Raw genomic sequence first — 17,292 nt, 5'->3', positions numbered from 1 at the left:
GCTGCCAGGTGCCACTTTGGATAGGAAGGTAACGTACTGCTCATCCATCCGGTGCCTGCTTGTCAATGCCAGCCGGGAGGAAAGCAGTCGCCTTCCCAGGCGAGGCGGTGCCCAAGGCCTGCTCTCCACCGGAGCTGGGATATTCCAGGCCCGTGAGACATGGCTGCTGGGTCAGCCGGTGGTGGGGAAGCCCCCTTGCTGTGTATAGCAGCATGGCTGCAGCGGTGCCGTTGCCGTGTGGCACTGGCACGTCCTGTCCCGGCCTGGCGCTGACCCTAAGTGGCTCTCTCCCACTTGCACAGAGAATGGGAATTGCGGCGACCAGAAGAGAGCCCTCCAGGGACAGCGAACAAGGCTGTGCAGACCGAGGAGGGTGAGCGTAGGTGGGGCCCGGCTCTGTGCCGGGCTTGGATGGGCCACTGGTGCGGGGCTGCTCGGATGCCAGGCGGAGCTGATTCCAACACTCCCTCAGCTGAAAGAGAGAGGAAAGCCCGTGTGCCCGTCGCGGAGAGGGTCCCGTGGCACAGTGCGAGATGTGGCCACGTGTGGCACCTTGTGGGGTTTGTGGTTCGGGTGGGCAGCGTGCAAGGAGCGTCCGTGGAGGTGGGAAGGGGCCGCTGGGCCGTGGAGCCCCAGCAGGCTCTTGTGAGAGCTTCCCCACGCATCTCTTGTGGCCAGCTGCTGCCCCAGGGCATCGCAGCCCTGGCCTGGCCTTCAGGCCGTGTCCCTGGCTCTGCCCTCCAGGGTGGGCATCCAGAGAGGAGTGGGAAGGGACAGCGCCCTTGGTGCGGGCCGAACGCCCCTGCTGGGAGCTGCTCCTGACTCGTCTCCTCCTGTAGCTGTCGAGAGGCCTGAGGAGGAGCAGCAGCAGTCCCGGAGCCCATCACCTTCGCCGGGGAAAGGAAGGCCACGCAGGAGGAGCATCTGCCTGCTGGTGCCCGGCGAGACCCACCCGCTGGTGCTGGTAGGTCGCTGTCTCGCAGCCTCTTTTGCCCTCCTCTGGGGCAGAACGTGCTCAGTGCAGCTCCTGCAGGGCTGGGGCAGGCTGAGCTGCCTGCCTTGGGGCAGGAGCTCTCTGCGGTGGCTGTGGCAGAACCACGGCTTCATGGGCCTGGCACAGGCCTGCTTCCACACCTCCTTCAGAGCGGCTCTGCCGGCTGCCCGGACAAGGAACTAAGCTGCTGCTCTCTCTTGGCAGTACCCTGACCTTAACCCAGTGTACTCCACCACCGAGCTGATCCTGAAGGAGGAGGCGGAGGCAGCGTTGCAGCGCTCTCGGCGGCTCTTGGGACCTAAGGCTGGTAAGGGCAGACTGGGAACGCCAAGGGCACGGCAAGGCGGAGAAAGCCACGGCCCGCGCTGGCAGGGCAGTGGGTGCCTGTGCAGCGCAGGCTGAGGAAGCTCCTGGGCCAGTGCTGCCTGCTCCTCGGCTCTGATGCTCTTAGAGACTTGTGAGGACTCGGGAGGGAGACCTCGTGTCCTGCAGGCCCCAGGGTGCTGGGCGAGGTTGCCCAGGGCCGGAGCTGCGAGCTCTTCGTGCCGGGAGGCTCTGCTAAGGGGTAGTCCCATGCGGCAAGCTGTGGGTCCTGATTTCTCGCTCGCTCCCAGCAGCCATCCCCCGGCGCTGCTCAGGCACCAGCCGCACACAGGAAGCGAGCATGACCACAGCGTCGGTGGATTCTGGGCAAGACGTTTCCACCACCGCCGGCCCTACTGACACCACCCAGCCCAGAAGCGGGAGCGTGCCCGTGTTGCCAGGTGAGTCGGGGTGGACGGGGCTTCTGCGGGGCTGAAGGGCAGGGTCAGATGCAGGCAGTGGCTTTCCTGCCGGACCTGGCTGAGCTGCCCGGGCTCAGCAGCCCTGAGGGGCTGGTGCTGGGGCTGTGCAGAGCCTTGCCGTGCAAAGGGAGGGTGCTTCCGTCACTCGCTGCCCCAGTCCCCAGCCCTGGGGGGTGGAGGGCAGTCTGAAATGCCGCTCCTCGCCCCCTCTGGGTGCACTGGATGCACCGGCTCCTGCGGGTGCTGCCGGCTCCCTAGAGCCAGGCTCTTCCTCCTCTGCCGACCCCGGCTCACTGTGGTGGGTTGCTTTCCAGGGACTCCTGCGCCCACCTATGACCCGCGGCCCTCAGGCTTTGGGCGACACGCCGCTTCTTCTGGTGAGGACGGAGTTGGTGCTTCAGGCTTCAGGAGCTGATGGGTCGCGTTGTTCCCTTGGGCTGGGGGATGGCGGAAGGGTCAGGCTGTGCCGCAGAAGCCGGCTCGGGTGGTGGCTCCTGGGCTCCAGGGATGCAAAACCTTCCATTCCGCCAGCGATAGGGATGGTTGTAGCCCCGGTGCCAGCTCAGAGTGCGGCTGCAGAGACCTGAGCAACATTTGTGCTTCCAGGTTCGTCCGAACGTGCAAGATCCAAGGACAGAGCCTGCAAGCGGCACAAGGCATGGATCCGTCATTTCTGCAATAAGTAATGGCCAGTGCTGCTGGCCCCCACCCGTGGGGGCTCCGGTCCGGAGCAGCCCCGAGGCGGGCCCGCAGTGCTGGGGCCAGCCCCCGTTTGTGCTGCTGGCAAGAAGCTGTGTTGGGTGGCATCGCCTGGGGTGGGACAGGGGGAACTCTTCCTACTGGAAGAGCTCTCCAGCCGAGGCTGATGAACCTCTGTGCGTCCGTGCAGAGTTTCCGTCCTGGCTTTATTTTGCCACGTTCCCTAAGGTGTGAACTTTTGCTCCAGCCCTGGCAGCCTCTCCCCTCCCTTCTTACGGCCTTTCCCGTGCTGGGGTGCCCTGGAGCCACCGAGGGAGCCCAGAGTGGATTGGGCTCCTCCCCTCCCCACATCCCAGTTGGTTTTCATTTGTGCCTCATCCCCACCCCTTTGGCATTTACCAGCTCCGGGGACCTGCGGTGCTGTCTCCCCTGGTGCCGTTCAGTGGGAGCGGGGCAGAGGCTGCTGGAGCCGGGGGTCACCCGAGAGCTGCTCCCCCCTGCCCGTGGGGTCCTCACCACCCCCAGGAGGGCTTCGCTGCTGGCTCTTTTACTCTCTGAGCCCTGTAATTGTGTGTCTTGGGTGCAGCCTGAATTACCCAAAACCCCACCAATAAGGGAACGTTCTTTAATGAAACCACACTTTGTTTTTATGTTGGGGCTGTTACAGCACCTCCTGCCTCCTAAATTGCGCTGTACATGGCTGTGACTAAACCTGTTCTCTCTGGGTTTTTTCTTCCCGAAGGAGGAGGACCACAGAGATGCCAGGGCGCCTTTTGGGCCACCAGAGGCAAAACGTCGGCGTCTCTGACCTTTGTTGAAGACTTTTATTGTTCAATGTTCTGCAGTTGTTCTAATGTACTTGTTATGCTGTTCTTGTTTTGTTCTTACACTCTTGTTGTTTTGCTGTTTTATTGTAGCCCTTTTTATTGTACCGTTGGTCTGTTGTTGTTCTAACAATAGTAAACCTGTATTTTTACCGTAATTTTACCAGCATTTTAGCTTTTTTTTACTATCAATATACAATTTCCACCCGCCCTACTACATCCCCCACCCCACTACATCCCCACCCCCCCCCCCCCGTTGTTATGTCCCCCACTTAAAATAAACAGACTGTGTTCACACCTGCCTTCTCTGTGTTTGATTCCGGGACCAGGGCACAGGTGCCGCTTTCCAGCACCCTCTGCTTGAGCCATCACTAAGTGTCCCCTCTGACTGAAGATGCTCCCCATGGTGCTGCAGCACCCAGTCTGTAGAAGGTCAAGGACAGAGAAGTGCCTTGGCAACGGCAACCAGAGGAGTCTTTACGCTCTTGAGCAGAGGCGGATGGGCTGAACGAAACACCTGGGGTGCTCCCCGGGCCCAGGGATGGCCGCGGCATCCTCTGTAGGGCTGGGAGAGGGCAGGTGGGGAGGCTGGGGGCAAGGCGCAGGCAGGATGGAGCAGCCGCAGGCTGCACATGCCAGAGCTCCTGCCCTTGCGTGACCTGTTCCTTTCAGTCACCTGAAATAGCTCAGGGGATGGCTCCCCTGATGGTGCACCTGGGCTGTCCCCATGGTGATGGCTGTGCCCCCCTTCTTCTCCCATCCCTGCCATCATTAGGTGTGTGTTTGTGGCTTCTGCAGCCACTGGCTCATTTTGCCAGGTCAGGTGATGCCACCTTGGTCCACCAAGCGCATTCAATATGCCCTGAGCCTTCATTAGATCTCTTTTGACAGGTTTCTGGATTGGCTCTTGCAAAAGGATATGTCCCTTGCTTAGCGTGTTGAAATAGAGCTGCTGAGGCTTATTCCTGTGTTTACCTTGAAGAAAAATTAGCTTTTTTCCCCAGTGTTTTTTAAAGAGAATCTGAACTCTGAGAACCTCTGGGCTTTGAATAAACCATTGAATCAGCTCTGAGAGAAATGTGTGCCTGGGGGGAGGTAGTTTATTCCTGGCTTCTGGAATATAAAAGCTTTCAGATATTTGTTTACTTGAGAAATTTGTCAAGTCCTCTCCGGTTTTGCACTACTACTTCGGACAGTGAGCTAATGGATTTTTCTAAAGCAGTTATTGATTGCTCAGTTCTTACCAGGTCCTCATCTACGGCCGTCCTTAGTGCTTTAAATTCTTTGCTCTGTTGTACTAACGAGGTTACTCCTGTACCTACTCCCGCACCTCCTAGGATCATTAATGTAGCTATTGTTAGTGCTGTGAAGGGCTCTCGTTTGGACAAGTGATGTTCTGAGGTAATCTGTGAGTGATAAACGAACTCTTCAGAATGATAGAAGATTCTGGGGACTGTTGCCACTTGTATGCAACAATCTGAAGATTCATTAAAAAGTTTTAATGACAAACAAGGTGTGACTCCTATGGTGGAACAAACCCACTTGGTATTACTAGCCGGTAGTAACCATCTTGCTGGTCTTTTAGATGGTAATGGTCTCTTTTCCTTATTAACACACAATCGTCTTTTGTGTTCAGGAACTTTCCCTACACACATACCTCTTCCTGTCACTTGAGTTAATGTAATTCCTTGTTTTTTCTGAGACCCATGTACACTGCGCTGGATTAGTGGCATTTGAGAGTCTGGGTTTTTTAGTGACTCCTACAGCCTCATAAAAGGGCGGTCTTATTCCATAACACAACCAGCAATGTTCAGTAAGACTCGGGTTAGTTCTGTTCAATACCAGGTAACTGGCTTGCATCAGTTTCCAAAGGGAGTTACCCCCAAGGTATTCGTTAGGATTTTGGACAATTTGAGTGGGGGTGGGGGTATTTTTGGTATCAGTCATTTCAGGAACTATTGTTACATCATCCGGTGTCTCTTCGACTAAATCATCAGCCAATACTAGGTTGGGGCCTACTGGTAATGGATCATTTGGAACTATTTCCTTTTTAATGAGAAATAGTCCACCTCTATCCGCTCCTGATTCCCAATACCTAAGGACCCAAACTCTACCTATTGACCATCCTGGATCCTCAGGCTGCAAGACGTCAAGTCTTACATGCCGACAATTACTGTTCAGGACACCTCCAAGAGAATCGTGTTTAGGTGACTTGCATCCATCAGGTCCCCAACTTGTTTTTAGGAACTTGTCTTTCGTCGAAGGAGACCATGAAGAGGCAATTGTTTCACAACCCCTGTAAGCACAATAGTAGTGATTTGGATGGTTACAATATCCTTTTCCAGGGTTGGAAGCAGGGCACATATAGCAGCCTATCAAGTCTAGACATGGCTCTCTAGGTGTTGGCTGGCACAGAGTGGCTGTAAAACTGGGAGCCCCTGGAGTTATAATAGTCTGTACAACCTTAACACTTTCCCCTTGATATAATGCCCATTTAAATGGCTGGTGAGCCTGGTGACTCATTTCGCCCCCTGTTCGTGGTGACATCAGAAGCAAAATAATCAGGACGCACCAGAAAGGGTGCAGCTTCCTTCCCTGTCCCAAGGCAACCTGGTTCGTACTTATTTTCTGTCCAGAACCTTGAAGTCGTTTCAACTGAGAGCTCCCCAAATCATCCCGTGTCCTGGCACATTGTCCTTCTCTGGATTTTGTCGAGTTGTCGTTCTCTCTTAGCAGCGGGGGATACGGGTTACGGGGGCAGCCGATGATGAGATCCTGCAGATAAAACCTCACAGTTTTCGCTAGTTTTATTTTGGAGGTCTGGTTTGATGGACTTAAGCGGACACCACTTAACTCTGCCATCCTTTTTAACTGCAGCATACCCTCGCCCTGTGAGGACTAGCCTCCGTCCTTGTTCCCTTTCTCCCAGCTCATTTCTAATTATGACTAACAGGCCCTCATCTAGTACTCGAGTGGCCCAATGTTTTTGCGAGGGGCTATTTACCTTGTCTCCCCTAGGGAATTGATTTAGTGCTAACAGAGCAGTCACTAGCAGGCGTGCTTGGTCTCCCGAGCGAATGGTGTTGACAAAACCTTCTGCTTTTGCTAACACCTCTAACTTGGATTTCAAAGTTTGATTCGCTCGTTCAACCATGGCTTGCCCTGTGCTATTATACGGGATCCCATGTGTTAGAGTGATACTCCATTTAGAAGCAAATGCCTGTACTGATTTGGAGACAAAATTCGGACCGTTGTCTGTTTTAATCTGATTAGGGACACCAAGCCATGCCATGGCCGTCAGCCAATGATGGATGGTCGCTTTAGAGTCGGTTCTGAGGTGTTGCGTGGCTATGATCACTCCACTGTATGTATCTACAGTTACCGCCAACCACGCTCGAGGTTTCAACAGCTGACAAAGCGTAAAGTCCGTCTGCCACATCTCAGAGGCCTTAAGACCTCTGGGGTTGACTCCACTGGACCACAGTGGTGGTCTCTGACAGTGGGGACACGTGGTGACTACGTGCTTCGCGTCAGCGACTGAAATCCCACATTTCTTTGCTAGCGCTTTGGCTCCAATGTGGACAGACTCATGTAGCTGATGGGCGTCTCTTAGCGTCCACAGTCCTTTTGCGGCAGCGTCTGCTTTGTCGTTGCCGGCTTGGAAGAAACCTTTGATTGAATCATGACTGTTAACATGGATGACCGATATGGTGCCCTTTTGGGAAAATAGTGCTTCTTCTAGCATCAAAGCTACTGTAGATGTTGACACACCGGGACCTGACATGGCCAAGCTTTGCTTGGCCACGAACATTGAATCGGTCACTATGTTAAGGTGTTCCATTGGGAACAGTCCGCGTGCCAGTACCACTGCCATCGCTTCTAGCTGTTGGACTGAAAGCGTGTGGTCAGTCATTTCAATGCAGTGCCATTCTCCTTCCGATTGCCATACCGCCGCTGCGGTTGAGGTCACTGAGGATGCATCTGTGAAAACTGTTGGTCCCTGTTGCGGTCGGTCCATGACCTTCCATGGGCGGTCGATGTTGACAAGTGCCAGCATTTGAGTCCAGGGGGGCTTCGTAGCATACTGGACTTCTCCACCAAATCCGACAAGGGCTATGGCCAAATACTCTGACATCGCCACTGATTGCGTTGGAAGCTGTTTGCGGAAGGGTAGAAATATCCTGGTGGGTTCAATGCCCAGATGTCTTAGGGCGAGTTTCCTGCCTTTCATGATTAAGTTACCAAGGCTCTCAATTCCTGGAGAAAATGCACGGGACGGTTTTCCCAGGACTAGCCATTGTATTGGGTGAGTCTTTTCAGGGGGGCCCTGGGCTAATGCTCCTACTCCCCCTCCTTCCGTGAAATGTACATACAGATCGAGTGGTATATCCGGATTCCACCTGGCGAGCGTACTTGACAATACCTGCTGCTCGATAAAATCGAGAGAGTTCATTGCTTCCGGCGTTAGAGTTTTTGGTTCCCGTGGGTTCTTCCCTTTTAGAAGGTCATGCAAGGGGGGCCATGGTTTCAGGAGGAACCAAGACAATATTGCGGAGCCATTGCAAGGATCCTACTAACTGTTGTACATCATGGAGCGTCTTGATGTGCCGATGGATTTTTACTAGGGGAGGGGTTATGTAAGAACCTGTGATCCCCGCTCCCAAAAAACATGGTCCTCTTTTAATTTTCGTGCTCGCAATTTCGAACCCGTTTATTTTCAAAGTCTCCGAGACCACTGATACTAGCTGGTCCACCTGATTTCCTGACGGTGCGGCAATCAGGATATCATCCATGTATTGAATGATGGTCGTGGTCGGGTCACTGTGCCGAACCGGTGTCAACACCAGGTCCACTGTAATCTGGCAAATAGTAGGCGAGTTGATCATTCCTTGAGGCAGCACTTTCCATGGGAAACGTAGGTTGGGACGTTGGCTATTTGGGAATACGACAGAAAAAGCAAACCGGTCCTTGTCTTCCTCATGCAGAGGTATCGCAAAAACAGTCCTTAATGTCAAGGACAGCACAAGGTTGTCCTTCTGGTATCATAGAGTTCATGGGCAATAGCGTTTGGACAGGACCCACTGGCTCGATTCTCTTGTTTACTTCACGCAAATCATGGAGGAGGCAAAATCCCTTACTATTCCGCTTGGGTATAACAAAAACCGGGGTGTTCCATGGGCTGGTGGAAGGTTCTATATGACCTTGTTGTAGTTCACGGTCAACTAGCTCAAGAAGAGCATTCATTCGAGGCTTGGACAGGGGCCACTGCTCAACCCACACTGGATCAGATGATTTCCATGACAATCTAAGTGGTGGAAGCGGGTGTGTGGCAGTGGCCCTTACTATAAATTTGTCACCTTGGCTTTTAATAGGGCTAAAGCATCCCTCCCCAACAGGGGTGGGACTCCTGACATAACATATGGAAAAAGGGTAATTGTTTTCTCCGGTCCTTTTTCAGTACGAAGCGTGACTGCTATCAGTTGGGCGCTCTTCTGAGCTCGGGATAATCTCCCCACTCCACCCACCATAGGGGTGTCTTTCAATTTCCAACACTGGGGCCAGTCCGTCTCAGGGAGAACGGTAACGTCTGCCCCAGTATCAATCGGGAAAGGGACACTAACGGTGGGACCAGATAAGACATTATGGAGGGAACAGACCCCCCACACCACTGGCGGGTTATCACAGTTCACGGCCAGGGCCACCTGGCCACACTTAAAACATGCCATCACATTCGCTATCGCGGTGCGGGCAGCCACCTGGATCGGGGCAAGCTGCTCTTCTTTTGCGACATGCTTAATCATGTCCGCAATGCTTGACCCCACCGGCAACGATCATAACATTTCTTTGGTTGTCGAACTGCATTGCTGCTGTAAGCACTCTGCGACGACCGCGCCTTTCGCTTCCGCGGGCAGGGACGAGGAGTCGACCGCTGCCTGGAGGCGATCTACAAATTGTGTAAAACTCTCATTTTGGTTTATTGTAGACCATGGTGATGGCTTGACGACGACTCTAGAAGCTTCACGAATAGCTTCTCTGGCTGCATGGGCAGTTGTCATTACTTCATAGGGCCGCAGGCCCTGGGCCTGCGCCTGGGGGGTAATCATTGCTGGGTCTGTACCCATTAATGGCTGCAGGCTGGAGCCGTGTAGCGGATGATCCACCCCGGTTACTTGAGCTGGTTGTCCTGTACGGTTGTGTTCCCATTCTTGTTTAAAAACAATCATCCCTGCCCCGTCAAACATCATTCAACAAGTTTGTTTTATATCGAACGGGAACATATCATCTCCCCCAAAACACCATCTTTGAGGGTGGAGACCACGGCAGAATTAAGCCCTTTATCCGCGACTGCCTTAACAATCGCTTGTGTACCTTTCGGATTTATTGGCGAGCGGACCCTCTGCCCCCATCTGCCACCCGGACCGGGAACGCTGACTTGGGCACACGCTCTCTTTACTTTGCTCCAGCCCGTGGCGGGGAGTCCTCCCCCTTTGTCCATCTTCGCTTCCTCCTCCTCGAGGCTTGGATCGGTTGTGCCGCCCTCGCCCCAGCCGCTCTCTGAGGCAGCCCCACGGCCCGGGTGCTCCCGGCTCCCTGTGCCCCCCTGGGGGGCGCCGGCCCCTCCCTCTCGGCCCGCTCGCCCGGCGAGGCCGCCGCTCCCCGCCCTTTCCCGGCCCCCCCGGGCTCTCCTCCCGCTCCTCGCTGGCGCGTCCTTCCTCCCGCCACGGGCGTCTTCGCCCCGCCCTCCGCCCTTGCGCTCGGCGCCATCTTGGGGCGCGTACGGCGGCGCTCTGGCCCAGGCGCGCCCGGACCCCGCTTTCTCCGCGGCGGCCCGGCCTCCTCGGCTCGCCTGCCCCAGAGGGATTGATCTCGATTCTGCCCCTCCGTTAACGAGTCGGGGCCCGTGTCGGGGCCCGGTCGAGGGCACGAGTCGCCCTCTTGCTGATCTTCGGGCTCCGTACAATCAGCGTCACCTGGGGGGGGCAACGCCTGCCTGGCCGCCCCGACTCCCGGTTTCGGGGTGGCCACCAAACAGCGCTCTGCTGCCTCCCAGGTCTCTGCTCTTGTGCGGCCTTTTTCAGAGCCTGCGCGACTTTCCCCATGACTTCAGGTTTTCCCCACAACCGAAGACATCGTTTCCTCGGCTGACGCTTCAGTGCGTTTATCCCACGCTTCGGGGTGGAGAACATCCACCGGCTGGGCAATAACCCCAGTGTGCAACAGCCTCGCAACTGCAAGGGTAAAATGTTTGGGTTTACAATCGATACCCCACTGACTGTGTAACTGTGATACTGACACAGGGGTAATAAATGTACGAGGGAACAATGCAGGGGAGTGTATAAGAGAGTTAGAAGAATCCCTTGCTTAAACAAAAGTAGTGCCTGTTGTAAATACCTATCATGCTTACTGAAGAGCTCCACCAGAATCTGCTCCCTTGAGCAGCCCCGTCGAGGACCTGAGCCAGCCGCAGGGCTACAGCTGTGCCCACTGCATGGCAGCACTGGCCATGGGGAACGGGAAAACCACTGGGCTGGAGATGGAGCCCTGCCTCCCACCGCGAGAGCGTGAGGGACCCTTGCAAAGCCCCTCTGCAATGGCAGCACAGCAGCAGCATCCTCCTCTGCCCCCAGCTCTCACCAGAAGGACCTGAAGGGACACGAGGGCTGCACGGTTCAATACAACACATTTGTCAGCAGCAAGGGCACCGTAGATCACAGCGGATGCTAGTGCTGGGCTGTCCCCTGAGAGCTCAGGAGGAGCCCGTGATGCCCTTCTTAGCTGGAAGGACCAAAGCTAGCTCTGCCTGCGATAAGCCCCACTCCAGTTCTGAGCACAGGTTTCCCCTGAATCTCGGGGGCGGCGCTTGGCAGCTGCTGAGATCAGAACCCTGGTCATTGGCACTCGCTTTGTTCTTTTCCGTGGGCATTCCCTGTGTGCCCCTGCTCCCTCTCTGTGTCACTGAAAGTGCGGCTGAAAGAGCTCTCTAAGACTCGGTGTGCAGTTCTAGCAAGCGGGCATCCTTTACTGCAGCGCTGGGCGCAAGGGGCCACCCTGCGCATCGCCGCTGCCGAGTGCTGTGGGGGTGAGCACGCCATGGCCCCTGCTCAGTGCTGAGGATGCCTTTGGCTGCCCCAGCAGCCCTCTCTCCCTCTGGCCAGGTGAGGCCGTGCAGACAGCCCTGCCCTCCTCAGCTGGGCTGCAGGGTCCGCGCGGCAGGGCCATGGCACCGGAGATGCTCAGGGGAGCCGTGTTCTCGTGTGGTCCCCGGCATCGTCCATCCGTGGCATCGGCCAGGGGTGGCACAGGGCCGCTGGCTGTCGGGGGCACGGCTGGCCCAGGGCTGTCAGTGGCAGGCGGGTGGAACGGCGGGGCCGGTGGAACAGGGCCCCGAGCTCTAGAAGGCGGCGGCTGTCGACGTTGCGGTGCGTGGGTCCCATAGCGCGTTCCGGGCCGGTGGCCGAGCAGAAGAGAGCGAGAGTGATGGCGCGGGAGGGCGGGCGGAGCTGCCCCTGGCGCTGCTGGTGGCGGTCACCTCCCTGCTGCAGGGATCGCTGCTGGGAGCGGCGCTGGGCGCGGGGGGTGCCTGGTGGGCGCTGCGGGCCCGCCGCCCGCCCGCCGGGCGCCTTCTGCTCCGGGGCTCTCCAGCACGGTTCCTGCCCCCCAGGCGCTCTCCCCCGCTGCGCCCGCCCCCGTACCGGGTCGGGCACAGCCTGATCGCCCGCTTTCCAACCCCTTGGGACCAGATGGTTTGGCGCATGAGGAAGCAAATGGCCAGTAACAGCAGAGCGGCCACTGGGATCGGGCAGGGTGTGAGCTCCCCGACCCGCGGCAACCGCCTTGGGTGAGCGGGGCAGTGGGATGTGGGTGGGGTAAGGACACGGGTGGCAGTAGACGCTCCTTGTCAGGGGCCCGGGGGGCACATGGGCCCTGGTTGTCAGGGATGGAGGTGGCACAGGGACACGGGTGGGATACAGAGGCAGGTGGCACAGGGACATAGGTTGTGAGGGCTGCGGGTGGCGCAGGGCACGGGTGAGGTAAGGACACGGGTGGCCTAGCGATGGTGGGGCCGGGCCCCTACTGCTGCCCTTGGCGCTGCCCGGCGTGGTGCTGCAGGGGTGGCTGCTGGGAGCAGGGCGTCCTCGTGTGCGATGCGATCCTGCCAGCCCGCATCGCTCCTGTCTTCGTGTGGCCCGCACGCCAAAATGGCCTCTGCAGTGGCCCGACCGCAGGCACCACCCGTTCCGAGAGAACCCATCCCGCCGCTACTGCCTCTGGTGAGCTTGGGAGGAGGGTGGGATCGGATCTTCCTGCCGCTCACAGTGCTCTGGCCGTTTTCCTCTAGCAAAGCTGCACCGCAGACCGTGCGCCAGCGGCACCCGCTGCCACAGGACCGCAGCCCTGAGGACCTTTCCGTCCCGGTACGCTGGCACAGTCAGATGCCCAGGGGCTCTCCACGGGCCCAACGCCCAGCACCGCTGCGCGGCCCCCGGCCCAGCGCGGAGCTCTTTGCCTGTGCCCACTCTGCCCTGGCCAGTCTGCAGGGGGGACACAGCCAGGGGAAAGGACAAAATCTCTTTGCTGTGCTGGCACCTTCCCAGCTGGAGGCAGCAGCACGGCTGCGAGCCCTGTGTTCCCGCTTTGACACGGGTCTCCTCAGCACCTGCTGAGCTGTAAGAACACTGCTCACATCCTGGGCTGGGCTTGCAGATGTGAGAGTGGGATGGAGTCGCGGCTGATGGAGCCCTGCAGCTGTGCAGGGAAAGGTTTCACCCAGGGTGGGTCAGGAGGGAAGGGTTTGCTCTGGCTGGGCCAGCAGCGTCCCCCCTCCCCGTCGCCTGGGCCAGTAAAGAGCCTGGAGGCTGCTTGCTCCCAGCGTGGGTTCAGTTTGGGGTGCTCAGACTTCGCCCTCCACGGACATTGCAGGGGGGAGTTGAGCAATGCTGAAGCAAGAGAGGCTCTGGGCTCGGCAGCCAGCCCCTGGGAGATGGGATTTCCTCTGTGGTGAGCAGGAGAAAGGGAGGCTGTGCTCCCCTGACCCAAATTAGTTACTCCTGGTCTCTTTCCACATTCCAATAGAAGAGGATATGCGTGAGGGAGGCCCCACATTCCGGCAAAGGGCCCTGCTGCCAGGTGCCACTTTGGATAGGAAGGTAACGTACTGCTCATCCATCCGGTGCCTGCTTGTCAATGCCAGCCGGGAGGAAAGCAGTCGCCTTCCCAGGCGAGGCGGTGCCCAAGGCCTGCTCTCCACCGGAGCTGGGATATTCCAGGCCCGTGAGACATGGCTGCTGGGTCACCCGGTGGTGGGGAAGCCCCCTTGCTGTGTATAGCAGCATGGCTGCAGCGGTGCCGTTGCCGTGTGGCACTGGCATGTCCTGTCCCGGCCTGGCGCTGACCCTAAGTGGCTCTCTCCCACTTGCACAGAGAATGGGAATTGCGGCGACGAGAAGAGAGCCCTCCAGGGACAGCGAACAAGGCTGTGCAGACAGAGGAGGGTGAGCGTAGGTGGGGCCCGGCTCTGTGCCGGGCTTGGATGGGCCACTGGTGCGGGGCTGCTCCGATACCAGGCGGAGCTCATTGCAGCACTCCCTCAGCTGAAAGAGAGAGGAAAGCCCGTGTGCCCGTCGCGGAGAGGGTCCCGTGGCACAGTGCGAGATGTGGCCACGTGTGGCACCTTGTGGGGTTTGTGGTTCAGGTGGGCAGCGTGCAAGGAGCGTCCGTGGAGGTGGGAAGGGGCCGCTGGGCCGTGGAGCCCCAGCAGGCTCTTGTGAGAGCTTCCCCACGCATCTCTTGTGGCCAGCTGCTGCCCCAGGGCATCGCAGCCCTGGCCTGGCCTTCAGGCCGTGTCCCTGGCTCTGCCCTCCAGGACGGGCATCCAGAGAGGAGTGGGAAGGGACAGCGCCCTTGGTGCGGGCCGAACGCCCCTGCTGGGAGCTGCTCCTGACTCGTCTCCTCCTGTAGCTGTCGAGAGGCCTGAGGAGGAGCAGCAGCAGTCCCGGAGCCCAGCACCTTCGCCGGGGAAAGGAAGGCCACGCAAGAGGAGCATCTGCCTGCTGGTGCCCGGCGAGACCCACCCGCTGGTGCTGGTAGGTCGCTGTCTCGCAGCCTCTTTTGCCCTCCTCTGGGGCAGAACGTGCTCAGTGCAGCTCCTGCAGGGCTGGGGCAGGCTGAGCTGCCTGCCTTGGGGCAGGAGCTCTCTGCGGTGGCTGTGGCAGAACCACGGCTTCATGGGCCTGGCACAGGCCTGCTTCCACACCTCCTTCAGAGCGGCTCTGCTGGCTGCCCGGACAAGGAACTAAGCTGCTGCTCTTTCTTGGCAGTACCCTGACCTTAACCCAGTGTACTCCACCACCGAGCTGATCCTGAAGGAGGAGGCGGAGGCAGCGTTGCAGCGCTCTCGGCGGCTCTTGGGACCTAAGGCTGGTAAGGGCAGACTGGGAACGCCAAGGGCACGGCAAGGGGGAGAAAGCCACGGCCCGCGCTGGCAGGGCAGTGGGTGCCTGTGCAGCGCAGGCTGAGGAAGCTCCTGGGCCAGTGCTGCCTGCTCCTCGGCTCTGATGCTCTTAGAGACTTGTGAGGACTCGGGAGGGAGACCTCGTGTCCTGCAGGCCCCAGGGTGCTGGGCGAGGTTGCCCAGGGCCGGAGCTGCGAGCTCTTCGTGCCGGGAGGCTCTGCTAAGGGGTAGTCCCATGCGGCAAGCTGTGGGTCCTGATTTCTTGCTCGCTCCCATCAGCCATCCCCCAGCACTGCTCAGTCACCAGCCGCACACGGGCAGCGAACATGACCACAGGATCAGTGGTTTCTGGGCAAGCCGCTTCCATCAACACCGACCTTACCGACACCACCCAGCCCAGAAGTGGGAGCGTGCCCGGGTGGACGGGGCTTCTGCGGGGCTGAAGGGCAAGGTCAGATGCAGGCAGCGGCTTTCCTGCTGGACCTGGCTGAGCTGCCCGGGCTCAGCAGCCCTGAGGGTCTGCTAAGGGGTAGTCCCATGCGGCAAGCTGTGGGTCCTGATTTCTCGCTCGCTCCCTCCCATCAGCCATCCCCCGGCGCTGCTCAGGCACCAGCCGCACACAGGCAGCGAACATGACCACAGGATCGGTGGTTTCTGGGCAAGCCGTTAGGGTTAGGGTTAGGGTTAGGGTTAGGGTTAGGGTTAGGGTTAGGGTTAGGGTTAGGGTTAGGGTTAGGGTGACACCACCCAGCCCAGAAGCGGGAGCGTGCCCGTGTTGCCAGGTGAGTCGGGGTGGACGGGGCTTCTGCGGGGCTGAAGGGCAGGGTCAGATGCAGGCAGCGGCTTTCCTGCCGGACCTGGCTGAGCTGCCCGGGCTCAGCAGCCCTGAGGGGCTGGTGCTGGGGCTCTGCAGAGCCTTGCCGTGCAAAGGGAGGGTGCTTCCGTCACTCGCTGCCCCAGTCCTCAGCCCTGGGGGGTGGAGGGCAGTCTGAAATTCCGCTCCTCGCCCCCTCTGGGTGCACTGGATGCACCGGCTCCTGCGGGTGCTGCCGGCTCCCTAGAGCCAGGCTCTTCCTCCTCTGCCGACCCCGGCTCACTGTGGTGGGTTGCTTTCCAGGGGCTCCTGCGTCCATCTGTGGCCAGCGCCCCTCAGGCTTTGGGCGACACGCCGCTTCTCCTGGTGAGGATGGAGTTGGTGCTTCAGGCTTCAGGAGCTGATGGGTCGCGTTGTTCCCTTGGGCTGGGGGATGGCGGAAGGGTCAGGCTGTGCCGTAGGAGCCGGCTCGGGTGGTGGCTCCTGGGCTCCAGGGATGCAAAACCTTCCATTCCGCCAGGGATAGGGATGGTTGTAGCCCCGGTGCCTGCTCAGAGTGCGGCTGCAGAGACCTGAGCAACATTTGTGCTTCCAGGTTCGTCCGAACGCGCAAGATCCAAGGACAGAGCCTGCAAGCGGCACAAGGCATGGATCCGTCATTTCTGCAATAAGTAATGGCCAGTGCTGCTGGCCCCCACCCGTGGGGGCTCCGGTCCAGAGCAGCCCCGAGGCGGGCCCGCAGTGCTGGGGCCAGCCCCCGTTTGTGCTGCTGGCAAGAAGCTGTGTTGGGTGGCATCGCCTGGGGTGGGACAGGGGGAACTCTTCCTACTGGAAGAGCTCCCCAGCCAAGGCTGATGAACCTCTGTGCGTCCGTGCAGTGTTTCCGTCCTGGCTTTATTTTGCCACGTTCCCTAAGGTGTGAACTTTTGCTCCAGCCCTGGCAGCCTCTCCCCTCCCTTCTTACGGCCTTTCCCGTGCTGGGGTGCCCTGGAGCCACCGAGGGAGCCCAGAGCGGATTGGGCTCCTCCCCCTCCCCACATCCCAGTTGGTTTTCATTTGTGCCTCATCCCCACCCCTTTGGCATTTACCAGCTCCGGGGACCTGCGGTGCTGTCTCCCCTGGTGCCGTTCGGTGGGAGCGGGGCAGAGGCTGCTGGAGCCGGGGGTCACCCGAGAGCTGCTCCCCCCTGCCCGTGGGGTCCTCACCACCCCCAGGAGGGCTTCGCTGCTGGCTCTTTTACTCTCTGAGCCCTGTAATTGTGTGTCTTGGGTGCAGCCTGAATTACCCAAAACCCCACCAATAAGGGAACGTTCCTTAATGAAACCACGCTTTGTTTTTATGTTGGGGCTGTTACAGCACCTCCTGCCTCCTAAATTGCGCTGTACATGGCTGTGACTAAACCTGTTCTCTCTGGGTTTTTTCTTCCCGAAGGAGGAGGACCACAGAGATGCCAAGTGGCCTTTTGGGGCACCAGAGGCAAAGCGCCGGCATCTCTGACCTTAGTTGAAGACTTTCACTGTTTGAAGTTTGTTCTGCAGTTGTTCTAATATACTTGTTACGCTGTCCTTGTTCTTATACTCTTGTTGTTTTGCTGTTTTATTGTAGCCTTTTTGGTTCTACTGCTGGTCTGTTGTTGTTCTAACAATAGTAAACCTGTATTTTTACCATAATTTTACTAGCGTTTTAGCATTTTTTTACTATCAATATACAATTTCCACCTGCCC

The 17,292-nt window shown here is 58.3% G+C and overlaps 2 long non-coding RNA genes across 2 annotated transcripts; both read left to right on the top strand.

The window, feature by feature from the left end:
* The first annotated feature begins 844 nt into the window (after window positions 1–844).
* LOC136018546 (uncharacterized) lies at window positions 845–12,033 on the top strand. The gene is made up of 3 exons (XR_010614477.1): window positions 845–964; window positions 1,199–1,301; window positions 11,965–12,033. It is a non-coding gene; the product is annotated as an uncharacterized LOC136018546 (long non-coding RNA).
* Window positions 12,034–13,375: 1,342 nt separating this feature from the next.
* On the top strand, window positions 13,376–14,705 carry LOC136018547 (uncharacterized). The gene is made up of 4 exons (XR_010614478.1): window positions 13,376–13,450; window positions 13,725–13,795; window positions 14,262–14,386; window positions 14,621–14,705. It is a non-coding gene; the product is annotated as an uncharacterized LOC136018547 (long non-coding RNA).
* The last annotated feature ends 2,587 nt before the right edge of the window (window positions 14,706–17,292 follow it).

Source organism: Lathamus discolor, chromosome 7 (assembly GCF_037157495.1).
Source record: "Lathamus discolor isolate bLatDis1 chromosome 7, bLatDis1.hap1, whole genome shotgun sequence".
Taxonomy (NCBI): Eukaryota; Metazoa; Chordata; class Aves; order Psittaciformes; family Psittacidae; genus Lathamus; species Lathamus discolor.
The sequence above is the reverse complement of the archived record's forward strand: the minus strand, read 5'-3'. Positions and strand labels throughout refer to the sequence as shown.